General features: G+C 41.6%; 1 protein-coding gene across 1 annotated transcript in view; it reads left to right on the top strand.

Annotated features, from left to right (window-relative positions):
- The first annotated feature begins 1,846 nt into the window (after nucleotides 1-1,846).
- NMI (N-myc and STAT interactor) overlaps nucleotides 1,847-14,963 on the top strand; it is a 62,084-nt gene continuing 48,967 nt past the window's right edge. The window contains exons 1-3 of the mRNA XM_082465184.1: nucleotides 1,847-1,924; nucleotides 5,625-7,982; nucleotides 12,340-12,511. The gene's annotated coding sequence lies outside the window, so the exon portion shown is untranslated. The remainder of the gene's footprint in view (nucleotides 1,925-5,624; nucleotides 7,983-12,339; nucleotides 12,512-14,963) is intronic.

Genomic DNA, 14,963 nt, shown 5'->3' with positions numbered 1-14,963 from the left:
AACTTGGATTTGAGAGCCTGTTGTAAATCAGCTGCACAAAAGCAGGGAAATTGCTTCTCCTGACGCTCTTTTTCTGCACCACCCAAGCACCCCTGAATCTTACATTATCATCACAGTATTTTTGGTGAGGATACACCCACATGTGGTGCAGGGCACTGCAGAATGCTGTAGAGAGAATTCATCTTTTCTTTTCAGACACCTCAATATCTCATCACAGTTGTCAAAGCAGTTGAAAACTAGGGCTGCTGATGAGTCACAGCCTCATCTATCGCACATCCTCTCTTCTGCGTGTGTCCAGAGAATTCATGTAATTTCTCCAAACAGTTCTTGGAAAATATCTACTGTTTTTTGTGCCTCTCAGTAATATTACTTTGGTCTATGGCCAGAAAAGCATAGGTTGACTCTAATTTTTTTATTTATCGAAGTATGGTTGATTTCCAGTGTTGTGTTAATTTCTGCTGTACAGCAAAGTGATTCAGTTATACATATATAAACTTTTTTTATATATTCTTTTCCATTATGGTTTATCACAGGATATTAAATATAGTTCCCTGTGCTATACAGGAGGACCTTGTTGTTATCCATTCCATATATAATAGTTTGCATCTGCTGACCCCCAAACTCCCACTCCATCCCTTCCCCACTGGGCCCCCTCGGCAACCACAAGTCTGTTCTCTATGTCTGTGAGTCTGTTTCTGTTTTGTAGATAAGTTCATTTGTGTTATATTTTAGAGTCCACACATAAGTGATATCATATGGTATTTCTCTTCCTCTTTCTGACTTATTTCACTTAGTATGATCATCTCTAGTTCCATCCAAGTTGCTGCAAATGGTATTATTTCATTCTTTTTTATGGCCAAGTAGTATCCCATTGTATATATGTACCACATCTTCTTTATCCATTTATCTGTTGATGGACATCTTTTTGTGTGTGTGAATTAAAACTTATTTGTTTAACTTATTTTTTGAGTTGGTACCAATATTTATTTTTTTCTAATTAATTTTTTTTGTTGGAGTATAGTTGATTTATAATGTTGTGTTAGTTTCTGCTGTACAGCAAAGTGAGTCAGTTATACATACACATATATCCACTCTTTTTTTAGATTCCTTTCCCATATAGGTCATTACAGAGTATTTTTTATATACATATATATTTTTAAATTTTATTTATCTATTTATTTTGGCTGCGTTGGGTCTTTGTTGCTGCACGTGGGCTTTCTCTAGTTGTGGCGAGCCGGGGCTGCTCTTCGTTGTGGTGCGCGGGTTTCTCATTGTGGTGGCTTCTCTTGTTGCGGAGCATGGGCTCTAGGCGTGCGGGCTTCAGTAGTTGTGGCGCATGGGCTTAGTTGCTCCGCGGCATGTGGGATCTTCCCGGATCAGGGCTCGAACCCGTGTCCCCTGCATTGGCAGGCGGATTCTTAACCACTGCGCCACCAGGGAAGTCCCATTACAGAGTATTGAATAGAGTTCCCTGTGCTATTCAGTATATTCTTATTAGTTATCTATTCTATATATAGTACTGTATATGTGTCAGTTCGTCTCCCAATTTATCCCTCCCAGTTGGCTCTAATTTTAATTAGCATTTATTGACCTATTCTTCCATATTATTGGCTTTTGGGGTTCTCTTCACTATCCACGTCTAATGTCTTTGTAGTAGTAGTGAGCTCCAAGAAGAAGTTTCTGACAATAGGAACCAATCCAAAGATTAATAGTATGTAAAAGATTTTCTACTTTTTCCCAAGGAGTGAAGCAAATCAGTATGAAATATGAGACAGTGTAATTTTTCTAGACTCTCATTTCTCTACCATAGCAGGCAGCTTCCCTTGTAAATAAGTGCTCTTCTTTCTTCCAGAAAGAAATTTATTACAGGAACCTAGTTAATTGCCTTGGGGAGTTGATGGAAGTCCCATCTCTTTGAGTCATGGCGTGTACCTTGGTGGGAGTGAATTCCACACAGAGTTTTAGTGACGATGATCTCACTATTTTATGCCTCATGTCTGCTCTTTAGTTTATGTGCCAAGATTGCTTTCCCTGATGAACAAAGTTCTGTCTAAGGCAAAGTGATCTTGCCTCTTCACTTGTCCCTTTCCCCCTTATTTAGCCACACTTTGGCATGTGGTACCTGTTAATGAATTCAACCACAGATGGTCCCACTCCAGATTGTTACTGGCATTTGTCATCTGACATCTACGAGTATAACTGATAATGAGTGCACTTTAGCTGAAACCTTAGTCAGCAGTACCATATTCCTGGGGGAGACTGTACCACTACGGCAAGCCTGTGGGTCCTGCTGCTCTTCTGCCTTCCAGGTAGAGGCAAGGGGATAGCACTGAGACACCATGATCCAAGAGGTGAACTAGGATGAGCTCTTCTAAATAGCCCTCTCACTGGAATACCAAGGTAACACCCAAGTTAAGTCTTTAGTAGCTGTGGGGCCTTGGTGTGGCCTAAGCTGTTCGTCCTGCTCCAAGATGCTTCAAAACCTTATTAAAAATGTTTGGATCGGGCTTCCCTGGTGGCGCAGTGGTTGGGAGTCCACCTGCCAATGCAGGGGACACGGGTTCGTGTCCCGGTCCGGGAAGATCCCACATGCCGCGGAGCAACTAGGCCCGTGAGCCACAACTACTGAGCCTGCGCGTCTGGAGCCTGTGCTCTGCAATGGGAGAGGCCGCGACAGTGAGAGGCCCGCGCACCGCGATGAAGAGTGGCCCCCGCTCGCTGCAACTGGAGAAAGCCCTCGCACAGAAACGAAGACCCAACACAGCCAAAATAAATAAATAAATTTAAAAAAAAAAAAAAATGTTTGGATCCTTCACGAAGCCCTACTGTACTCAAGTTTACCAGGAGATCTGGGTAGGAATGGGGTTGATGGGCTTCATTGTTTATAAAATCAAGAGTGCTGATAAAAGAAGTAACGTTTTGAAAACTTCAAGTCCTGGGCCTGCTCACAGTCATCATTAACCAGCTTTACTTAGAGTGCACGAAACGCAGTCTGGCTGTGATTTTAGGCAAGCTCTGTTATATGGAAACATGGAACATCACTGTACACCTGCATAAGGGCCATTTCCTTCATGGAATGAATAAATGTACTTAGAAGATACAAAAACAAAGCAAAACAAAACCCAGTTAATTCTTTAGGTTGATGTTCTGGTTCTATAACATTCCTTTTAAACCACGGTCCTTAACCTAGATTCCATGGACTCCCAGGAATCTATGAATGGCTTTGGGGGATATGTAAGACACCTGAAATTGTATGCACGATTTCGTGTTGCTATGGATATTTCTGAGAAGAAAGTCTCTAGCTCTTATCAGAGTCTCAAAGATGTCTGTAACTCCCTCACTCTCTAAGTGAGGTCATTTGAAATGACCACATTATGGTGTATTGGTTCTCAGTTACTCATTCAATCGATTTTCATTAATAAATATAGGATAAGTAATTGCCCAAGAAAGGCACTATATTTGACATTTAGGGAGAGACAAAGATACAGTACAACTCTTGTTTTGGAAGAGATTACCATCTTTTGGGGATGAATTGCACAATAGTCCCCAAAAAGACAATTAACAATGCAAGGTTATGAATGTACCTAGTAAGTGGTATGGGCAAAACATGCTAAAATAATTTAGAGAGGGAGGGATCACTACTCCTGGGGTTGTTGGACAGGAGCTTAACTTGAGCCTGGAGATGCAGCAGCAAAGCCTGACACTGGTGTTCAGCCACTGTACCCCGGGTGTTCATATCAGATGTTAAATAATGAAATATTTCTGTGCCAGTTGGTTGCAGTCTTCCCCCAAGCCCACCCCAGTGCCTCTACTGCCCTGGCCGTATCTCCACCAGGAATTCCCAGCACCACCCCCACCCCCCACCCCACCGCCACCTTCTAGGATCCAGTAACTGTAGGATTAATGCCTGGCCCAGAAAGATCTTCTAGGACACCATTCCAGCCTTCTGGCTAGAGCTCTTCTGATGGTTCAGTGTCCATACTGATCAGTTATTGATATCTTGAATATCACCACTGCATTTAAGGTATGACATGTGTTTGTTAGAAGTTCATGTGTACAATCGTATGACTGAAATAACAGAAAGGAGAAGGAAAACATCTCAGGAAAAGGAAATGGTAAAAGAAAGAAGACCAGTTGGTTGATAAGACTATTCTGGATTTAGAGGATAGCCGACTAATTTGGTTGGATACAGAGAAGAAGAATAGTGAATGATAAAGTTAAAAAGACAAGCTGTAGCCAGCTTGTTGTGGAAACAGTTTGGGATTGGGAGCATGGGAGGGAGGGTAGGTCCTACACTCTGGAGTTTGGGCTGTATATGTTAGATGTCACCTGTAAATGCTTAAGGTGTGGAATGACATGATGACAGCAGAACTTTTAGAAGAATAACATGGCAGGGGTGTGTAGGATGAAAGGACCAAAGGAATCATTAGCAAGGTAAATTCTAGATGTAAATTAGCCATCATGACAATCTTCCTGTGAAAATTAGACAATCAACTATGAATTTTAATGTGAGAGGGTGTGGAGGAAAAGACACACTGGCTGTGGCAAAGAATGAAACTGGATAGACTATGTGAAAGGGAGTCTTAAGAAACCTGGGCCACCTGGTTACCGTGTCCCTAGGAGAGGGCAGATCAGGTTAGCGACCACAGAAAGGAGCCAGTGAAGAGCAGGGAAAATCGCATTGCTGTTTGGGATACGTTCAGGGTAGTAGGATAGAGACTAGACCACAAAAAAAGCCACTCAACAATTACCTGTCTGTCTTATGTAAAGTTCATAAAATAACATGACAAAATAGTTGGGGGAGAGAGAGAGAGAATATGATTGAATCTTGGACTTATTTGACTGACTTGTTCTTACTTGTTCTATCTAATTCTAGACCAGCAATCAAGCAAGTCTTGGCAGCCCAGAATCCCTCCCTAGCATGCATTGCACATTTTCAGGGAACACCAGGAATTTCCAGGGAACACACTGGATGTGAATTTGTAGTGTGACCAGTGTGACCCTATAGTAAGGGTCAGAGCAGAGACTCAGCCCAGTTCTCCTGGTGATTTTAAGGTGGTGCAATTTCCATGACAAGCCAGCTACAGCTCTTGTTCATCCACCTGAGAAAGCTTTGCTTTGAGTCTTGGCACCAAAATTAGAGTTCTTATTCTTCAAATGGTTGAAAAACAGCTGAGGTCAACCTCCCAAAAGGCCATAGTGTTTCTATTTCAATGCATAAAGTCACCAAGCAATAAGATCTGAAGGACACTTCTTTGTTTTATTTTTATTGGGGATGAAGACTGTTTGTCTTTTTAATTTTTCTGGAGGAGTTTAAGCATTTAGAGGGATGAATTACCTCTGGCTTTATGTGTCCAACATCATCAAACTGCCCCATGAAGATATTTTGTTGTTAAAATGAGCCCTGTGTGTGAGGTCATTCTATCTTGTTACACCGGACACCAGGGCAAACTATTTAGAATAAATTGGAATGAATAACTAATGAAAGAGAAAAGAATATTCCTTTCAGGGTTCCCGGATATACTAGTCTTGTTCTTTTTTTCTGGCTTCTCCTTACTTCTTTCCACTTTTGCATCATTTTGACCCATTCACCCTCATGGCTTATTCCTTCCTTTCCATTTCAGAGTAGCTGTAATGGCAGCCTAGCTGCAGACAAGGAGCCTTTGTCCTCTGAAGGAGATGGCATGAAAGACAGGAACTGCTCTTGTCCTGTCTACCATGGACGTCAAGAAATGCCTTTTCTTCTACTCATGAACCTAGGCCACCAGGCTGGCAAACAGGAAGAGGCCCTGTGCTCCCTGACTGAGCCACACAGCACACAGTACCCTGACTCTGGAGTGAACATTTCTGCTCCCTCTTTGTTCTTTAGGGAACTGGTTAGTCTACAGCCTTGCTATTCAAAGTATAGTCCAAGACCCAGCGCCATCACGCCACCAGCATCACCAAGCAACGTTCAAAATGAAGAACTTCCACCTCAAACCTATGGAATCAGGATCTGCTTTTTTTTTTTTGGCGGTGCCACGTGGCTTGTAGGATCTCAGCTCCCCAACCAGGGATTGAACCTGGGCCCCAGCAGTGAAAGCGCTGAGTCCTAACCACTGGACCGCCAGGGAATTCCCAGGATCTACATGTTAACAAGATCCCCAGCTGATTCAGATGGGCATTAGAGTTTGAGAAGCACTGGTCTATAGGACGTCCTCTTACCCACAGACACATTTTCCCTTTCTGGTGAGTTTGGGACACGATTCAACAGAAATCATACACTATACTGAGATATATCTTAGTAGAAATTATGCCCCTACGTATACCTAGGTACACTAAGAACAAACTGAAAACAAATTTAACTTAAAAAGTTGAGCTCTTTGCCTGATATGTTTTTAATACTCTGAATAGACTGGTGAATTTCCTTGTTGCAATGACTTGACACCTCTTGTGGAGAACTATTCAAACCAAGGAAATAATCAGAAACAACTTATCAAACACCAACCCAAATCTTGCTACTTGGCAATTTTTAGAACTCCTCAGGCAAAAACAAACTACAAATTCCCTAGTCAAAAAACATAGATAGTCAAGCAAAATAAATTTCTTTAGTTGTTTTCACTATGTTTGTGCATATTCTCTTAACTGCTGAGCTCCCTGGGAAGCTACATTGATTTATTTGGATGCTTTGCCCGATTCTTTCTCATTTGGGATTTTTGGTGAGAACATAATCAGAATTTAATATTTTGATTTTTCCAACATTCCAAAGCTATGTTCTTTTTAAGCATTCTGAGAATCTCAAGGCTCTTTAAGCTTTTTCCTCCCCTGTGATTTTAAGTTCAAGCCAAACAATTGGATTTATCCTACTATCACTTCACCCTGAGAGAATTCTGTCAGAAGCAGTATTCATTTTTTTTTTTTTTAACTTTTTATTTTATATTGGAGTATAGCCAATTCAGAAGCAATATTCAGGGGCTTCCCTGGTGGCGCAGTGGTTAAGAATCCACCTGCCAGTGCAGAGGACACAGGTTCGAGCCCTGATCCGGGAAGATCCCACATGCCGAGGAGCAACTAAGCCTGTGCGCCACAACTACTGAAGCCCGCGTGCCTAGAGCCCGTGCTCTGCAACAAGAGAAGCCACCGCAACAAGAAGCCTGCGCACTGCAACAAACAGTAGCCCCCGCTCGCCGCAACTAGAGAAAGCCTGCGCACAGCAACAAAGACCCAACAGAGCCAAAAATAAATAAAATAAATTAATTAAAAAAAAAAAAGCAGTATTCAGTTTGCAAGCAAAGCAGGAAAACATCAGCAGTATTCTCAGATTCTCTTAAAATAATTTCCATAATATAATATTGAGGTTTACTGCTTGATATCTTAAGGATATCAAGGATCAATTTTTATTTTTGAACCTCTGTTTCATGAGCAAAACACTCAAGTGTTCTTTCCAGCATTGTCCAAGGACAGTAGCTTTATTCTCTAAATACTTTAACAAAACAGAATTTTCTGACTGATCAAGTATGTTTATATGATAAATCAGTGGCCCAGGCATGATTCAAGAAGGTAATGTCCTTTATTCTTTAATTTTATTATTGTTATTTTACTTGGATTAACTTCTATTATAAACTTCTATTTGTAAATATTTGATCTAGCTCACAATATTTTGTTCACTTATACAAACTTATTCATACACTAACATGAAAACCTATACAAAGGGGTTATAATATTGAGCCTAGAGTATTTGACTCCTACTCTTGTATCTAACTACTAGTTAGAAATAGGTATAATATTTATATTGCATGTACTAGGTATAGTCATTTTACTAGTAACTGCAGGTGACACAAAAGAAATAAAAAATGGTCTTTGTCTTAAGTGTACTTTTTCAGGTAGGAAGACAAAGCAGAAGAAATGTGCAAGAAGAAAATGGAAAAAGAATCTCACCCACGTATAAGATGGTAACAGCTACCTGGGCTACCAGTGTCAAGCTACTTGAATGCTTATCCTGGGTAAGGCACTGTGCTTAGACCTTGACATGTAGCAGTATCTCATCACAACAGCTCCATCCTACAGAGGAGAAAAATGAGGCTGGGAAACTTCAGTAACTTGAAATTGGTATTCAAACCAACAACTCATATCAAAACCATGCTCTTAACTATGTAGTACTGCCTGCCTGATAGAAAGGGATAGAATATTTATTTTCCTTTGCTTTTTAAAAAACTTGTTGTCTACTATTTTATTCATTTTTTTACAGCTTTGTTGAGATACAGTTGACAAATAACATTGTGTGAGTTTAAGGGGAACAAGGCATACAACATACTGATTTGTTACACTTATATATTGTCGAATGATTACCACAGCTAATACCTCCATCATGTCACGTAATTATCATTTCTTCTTTGTGGTGAGAGTATTTAAGATCTACTGTCTTGGCAACAGTCCTTTACTCTTGATATTTCAATTGCAAACCTCTTGAAAATGAGAATGATGTTACCTAATTCCTTTGTGTCGCCCAGGACCCTGCACAATGCTGGGCAAAGTTTAAATGTTGCAACTTCCCCAAGGACGAACTGCAAACAGGATTACCAAAATCTTGGCAACTAGCAGCATAAACTTGGTGTGCTAGACCTTTTCTAAAAGAAAGAGCATAATATAATAGATATCAGGTGGTTTTCTCATGGTTTGCATATCCACTAAACTCATGGTGCCTCTCTGGGATTTTTCATCTGACCTTTGGTCTCAGTTCACTTCCTCTACCTTTAAGAGTCAACTCAATCTTCACCTCTTCTGTGGAGGAAACATTCCCTGACTTCCTGAAGTAGAGGGGACTGTTTTCTCCTTGGTGTTCTACTACTCCTAGTATCACACTTCATAGCACACATGGTACAGTATGTAACACTGGTGAGTGGGGGGATGGTGCATTTATAGAGAAGCCTGGGAGAAGCCCATTGCCATCTGGTGGGGAGATAAATTTGTAACACAATATACATCTCATATCATGGCAGTGTAGATTTACATGACATGTTCAAGGCATCTCATGTGTGATATAATATTTATTGAGTGTGTGATAGATAGAAGATAGATAGATAGATAGATAGATAGATAGATAGATAGATAGATAGATAGATAGAAAGAAAAAGTTTTCCTTGACCCTCTTAGGGCTCCTGGCTGGGTCTGAAAATGAAACTGACAAAGACAGATGAAGAGGAGAAAAGCCTACAAATTTATTTAACGTAAGTTGTACATGACACAGAAGTCTTCGTAAGGAAATGAAGACCCATGGAAACAGTTAGAACTGAGTATTTTTATGCTAGGTTTGATGAAGAGAGGATAGTCATGGAAAATTTGACAGGTCAGAGAGTATGAGGTAATTGAAGTAAACTGGAGAAAACTTAGCAAAGCTGGTTTGTTAGGATTCTTCTCTGGGTCCATCTGTCTTTGGAGATAAGAATGCTCCTTTCCCACAGGTATAGGGTGAGCAGCTCTCACAGGAGGCTTTTTGAACTATTTCAGAGAAGGACGGTCGTGGGGGGGATGGTCAGAGTGACCGTCTTGCTTCTACTGTTTCTCAAACTCCTTCTACTTAAAATAGTCAATATTCCAAGGTGCCATATTTTGAGGAAGCAAGTCCTGGACCCCATCATTAGTAAAGCATTACTCAAATTGCCCCACTAGAAACTTTTCAAGATTTTAATAGCTGCTCCTTGAAAAAAAGGCTTTAGTGGTCAAATGAGTTTGATAAATTCAAGATTAAATAAAGTTAAACTTTTAAATGTATGCTATAATTTTTGCCTGCAATACTTCTCAAAACTCAACATGCGGATGTGCATTGTGAATCTCCCAAGTGTGAATCCAGTATGCAGCATTTCTTAATCATACTTGCCCATAGAATTCCCTCTTTTTTCATGCCCTGTAGAACATAGTGTGGAGACTGACTTCATGGTTGAGAGTAGAGAAAGATATCAATGTCATCACGGGTTAATTGCCTGGTTTTGGATCAGCACTTTAAGCCATAGTTTCCTCATCTGCAAAATGAGGATAATACGTATATCTCATATTGTTTGCAAAGCAAAAACAGTTTGTAAAATGCCTAGGAGTTCTCAGTAGATCTTCGCAATTACGATTGTTAACAATAATATATCGGGGAGCTGGGACTTCCCTGGTGGCGCAGTGGTTAAGAATCCGCCTGCCAATGCAGCAGACACAGGTTCGAGCCCTGGTGCGGGAAGATCCCACATGCTGCGGAGCAACTAAGCCCATGCACCACAACTACTGAGCCTGAGCTCTAGAGCTCACGAGCCACAACTATTGAGCCCACACACCCAGAGCCCATGCTCCGCAACAAGAGAACCCACCGCAATGAGAAGCTGGCGCACCACAATGAAGAGTAGCCCCCGCTCACCGCAACTAGAGAAAGCCCGCGCAGCAACAAAGACCCAACGCAGCCAAAAATAAATAAAATTAAAAATATATATATATATATATATATCTGGGAGCTGCCTATTCATCTTTGGAACCCCTGTGCTTTGCAGAGTACTGGACCTGAAGTTGACTTGAGTTCAGACTGTTACACGTGGCTCAGCTTCAGCATGTGGGTGGCCCAAAGGCTTCCCTACTAACTGTATTCTTTGTCCTTTAACAGGACTGGAGTCAATCTTAGATGAGTCCTGTTCTGGTCATGGTCCTATTGCTTAGTATCTTCTTATAAAAAACAAAAATAAGATAAAAGAAGAAATGAGGTTTGAACTAAATAACCTCTAGAGTTCATGTTCTCTAAAACTATAAGGGATGGAAGTTTCCTGCCGGTCCAGTGGTTAGGACTCAGCGCTTTCACTCCCATGGGCCAGGGTTCAATCCCTGGCCAGGGAACTAAGATCCCTCAAGCCTTGCAGTGCAGCCAAAAATAAAATAAAAGGGGCTTCCCTGGTGGCTCAGTGGTTAAGAATCCGCCTGCCAATGCAGGGGACACGGGTTCGAGCCCTGGTCCGGGAAGATCCCACATGCCAAGGAGCAACTAAGCCCAAGTGCCACAGCTACCGAAGCCCACGCACCTAGAGCCCTTGCTCTGGAACAAGAGAAGTCACCGCAATGAGAAGCACGCGCACTGCAACGAAGAGTAGCCCCTGCTCGCTTGCAACTAGAGAAAGCCCTTGTGCAGCAACGAAGACCCAACGCAGCCAAAAAATAGATAAATTAAATAAATAAATAAATAAATTTAAATAAATAAATAAAATAAAATAAATTTTAAGGGAGACCAAAAGTAATTCTCAGGCTGCCACAGTTAGAGTTTTGGTACTATTTTGACTGCGCTGATGAGTACAAGTGTCTATGCACCACTTTATTTTTTTCACTTAGAAAGGCCACTTTAAACTGATTGCCATCAATATTCTTTTTTTTTCACATAGAAAAGGTGAATATTTAATACACCTGTAAATGTTTATTTCCTTTTCCCTTTGCAGAGCAAACCACTTTTTAATTCAGGAGTGGTATGCAATCAAAACCTACTGATATTTACATCATTTGGAAATATCTCAATGTATTAATTTATTTGAAAATGCATATAATATTCTTGATATAAAGGAATTTGACTTTGGTTAATCTTTCATTTTATCAGATTATATATCAGTTATATATGAATATACAGCACTATAAACTAGAATTTATGCCTGTGAGTCATTTTGATACATCTCCTCCCTGACCTCTATTTACCAGCCAGTGCAGCTGTGGGGTGGTTCTCTGTGTAGGATTCAGAAACAATGCAATTTTTGAAGTAAACCAGATGTTTTCCATTTCAAAGGAAAAGATCACACTCAGTGAAGTATTTATTTATAAGCTTCACAACAAAACAAAAGATTATAAGAAAACTTTCAAGGGACATGGGTCATAGAAACCAACTGAACACCACAGCTTTCCCAACTTCCTGGGAAGTTGCAAAAGAAATACCTGTACACAAAAGTTGACCTTGTGCTGGCTGCAAAGATTTGTAGATTAAGGTTGTAATGACCAATAAATTACAATGAGAGTTACCATTACAATCTGATGAGAGACTCCCACTTTGGCTTTATTTGGTTTCTATCCACTTTTTCCAAAAACACATCCTGTAATACACATACAAAGGAGTGGTTTTTAAAGCATGTCCTAAAATGAGTGTCTATGGAAACTTAAGGAATACTTTGGGAATAAATTCCCTCAAAACAAAACCAAAACCAACACGTTTTAAATATCGAAAGTGAAAATAGGTGTAACTTGTTAGTGACTAATCATTGGAGACACCAGGTTTGGTATTCGAGCAGTGGCTAGATTTAAAGAAAATCATCATTTGAGTAGTTTTCGTCTCCTTTTATTCTTTCTTTCTTTTTTTTAAAGGAACCAAACTGTTGATTTGGGGGACACCCACTTGAAAAAGGCTCAAGGCGCTTCTGGACAAGGCAGCGCCAGCCGGGCCCGGAGGTTCCAGCGACTCCCGCGGACGCTCCACCTGCGCGCCCCCAGCGAGGTTTCCGGGAACCGCGGCGCGGCGCTCGGCGGGCCGAGGCGGGTGAGTGGGTGCCCCGTTCCCCTCCTGCCATCCCCGCTCCTAGTGGTCCAGGGCTGGAGAGGCAGTGGATGGCGATGACGCAGGTTCCGCGGGACTCGGGACCTCCCGCGGGGAGACGCCCGGCGGAGAGCCGGGGGCGGACGGGGCAGGGCGCAGAGCCCCAGCGCCGCGCCCCTGCGCTGCCCGCTGCCGGGGTCGCGGGGACCACACAGCCGCCGAGGGGACAGGCCTGCTCCCGGCCCACGGGGCCTTCTCTGTGCCGTCCCGGCCTCTGACCCTGTCTCCTTTGCTTTGCTTCATTTCGGAAATTGAAACTTAAAATGGTTTGTGTTTCCCCACTGTTCTTGTAGTGTCTCTGGAGATAGTTGTTAGGAAAACAGATTCCTTCAGGACATTTACTCTCTTGGCAGGCGCAGGTTTTGGCAGTCGTGCCTCACTTTTCAGAATATGCAGGGGTTTTCTTGAAAGAGACATCCAAAAGAGAATGCGATGTTTCCCTATCTATACAACATGCAGAAGTTTAGAAAACAAAAACAAAACAAAACAAAAAACAACTTTGTGCATCACCACCTCCTTTTTCCTTTCTTCTCCTCATTTCCTTTCTTTTTGCCGCCAGGCATGCATATGGGAAGATTTGCTTCTATCAGGCGGGGCACCACGGTGATGTGAGTATATTAAGGGAAAGAGGTAGTGAATGGGTGTAGGTGATTTGTACTGGTTTTTTCATTCGCTGCCATAACAAATCACCACAGACTTAGTGGCTTAAAAGCCACAAGTTTATTATCTTAAAATTCTGCAGGTTAGAAGTCCAATTGGGCGTCACTGGGCTAAAATCAAGGTGTCTTCAGGGCTGCCTTCCTTTCCCGAGGCTAATGTGGTGAACCTGTTTTCTCGTCTTTTCCAGCTTCTGTAGACTACTCACCTTCTTTGGCTCAATGGTGCCCTTTCTCCATCCTCAAAGCCAGCAATGTTGCATTTCTCTGACTATTCTTCTGTTGTCACATCTTACTCTGATTCTACTCTTCTGCCTTCCTCTTTCACTTTGAAGAGGGACCCTGGTGATTACATTATTTCCCCACCAATAATCCAGGAAGATCTTTGTATTTATATATATGTATATATTTTTTTGACTGTGTTGGGTCTTTGTCGCTGCATGCGGGCTGTCTCTAGTTGTGGCGAGCAGGAGCTACTCTTCGCGGAGCACGGGCTCTAGGCACGCAGGCTTCAGTAGTTGCAGCACATAGGCTCAGTAGTTGTGGCACACTGGCTCAGTAGTTGTGGTGCAGGGGCTTAGTTGCTCCGCGGCATGTGGGGTCTTCCCGGACCAGGGATCGAACCCGGTTCCCCTGCATTGGCAGGCAGATTCTTAACCACCGCACCACCAAGGAAGTCCAAGATCTTTATATTTTAAAGTCAACTGATTAGCAACCTTAATTCATTCTACAGCTTTAATTCTTCTTTGCAGTGTGACCTAACATATTCACAGATTCTGAGGGTTAGCATATGGGCATCTTTAAGGGGACCATTATTCTGCCTACCATTTGACTGTATAAAAGGAAAGCTATTACTGTACATCCCATTTATGCAAAGAGGGAAAGTATCCAGATACTAGATATGCTGTAAGAAGTCCTGGGAATATTATGTAGTAGACCATTCATATGAGTTAAATATATTATTGAGAGCCTTTATTACAAGCCTTTATTATTATTCTTAGTCTATATTAAGAATATAGACTAAAAAAACAGTTATATAATGTTGCAGGTTCTGCTTTCTGGAAATGTAATAAGAGAACTTCACATGCCTGGGATGTCTTGAGCTGAATAAATACCTCAGTCAAGATACTGCACAATTCTATAAATATTGAGTGTTTTCAGTGTGTGAATGTGTATTGTGCTCTGAATGGATACAAGGAAGAATGGACGTGGTCCCTGGCCTAGAAGGTCATGACCGTCTAGTCATGGAAAATGACACAGGTACACAAAGCTCCCCAAAAGAGATAATAGTGGGAGAAGTAAAATCATTTGGGGGAATCAGACAAGGCTTCAAGAACTTGGAGGGGAATTTGGGATGGATGTTGAACGGTAGGGTTTCATTAGGTGGAGGTTAAGGTTGGGAGGGGAGGAAGGATGTGACATTGAGGGACAGGAGGGAGAAGAGAAACCCTTAGAGTGTTCAGTGTGGTTAAGGGACTTGGTCCAGGAGTTGTCTAAATAAGACTAGTTGGGGTTAGATTGTGTAAGACCTGAGATGAATACCGTTATAAGGACTCTGCAGTTGTTAACGCAATAAAGAGCTACTTATATATACCTTTTTTATTTTTAAACTCCTCAAACTTACAGAAAATCTGCAAGCAAAAAATTGTCTTTTTCCTGAGTTATTTGAGAGTAGGTTTCATGACCAATTACCCTGGAATTCTTGAGTATTTATTTCCTACAAAAAAAGTGTTCTCTAT

This window comes from Balaenoptera physalus (assembly GCF_965194825.1).
Source record: "Balaenoptera physalus genome assembly, chromosome: 6".
Classification (NCBI taxonomy): Eukaryota; Metazoa; Chordata; class Mammalia; order Artiodactyla; family Balaenopteridae; genus Balaenoptera; species Balaenoptera physalus.
This window is presented reverse-complemented; position numbering and strand designations above follow the sequence as displayed.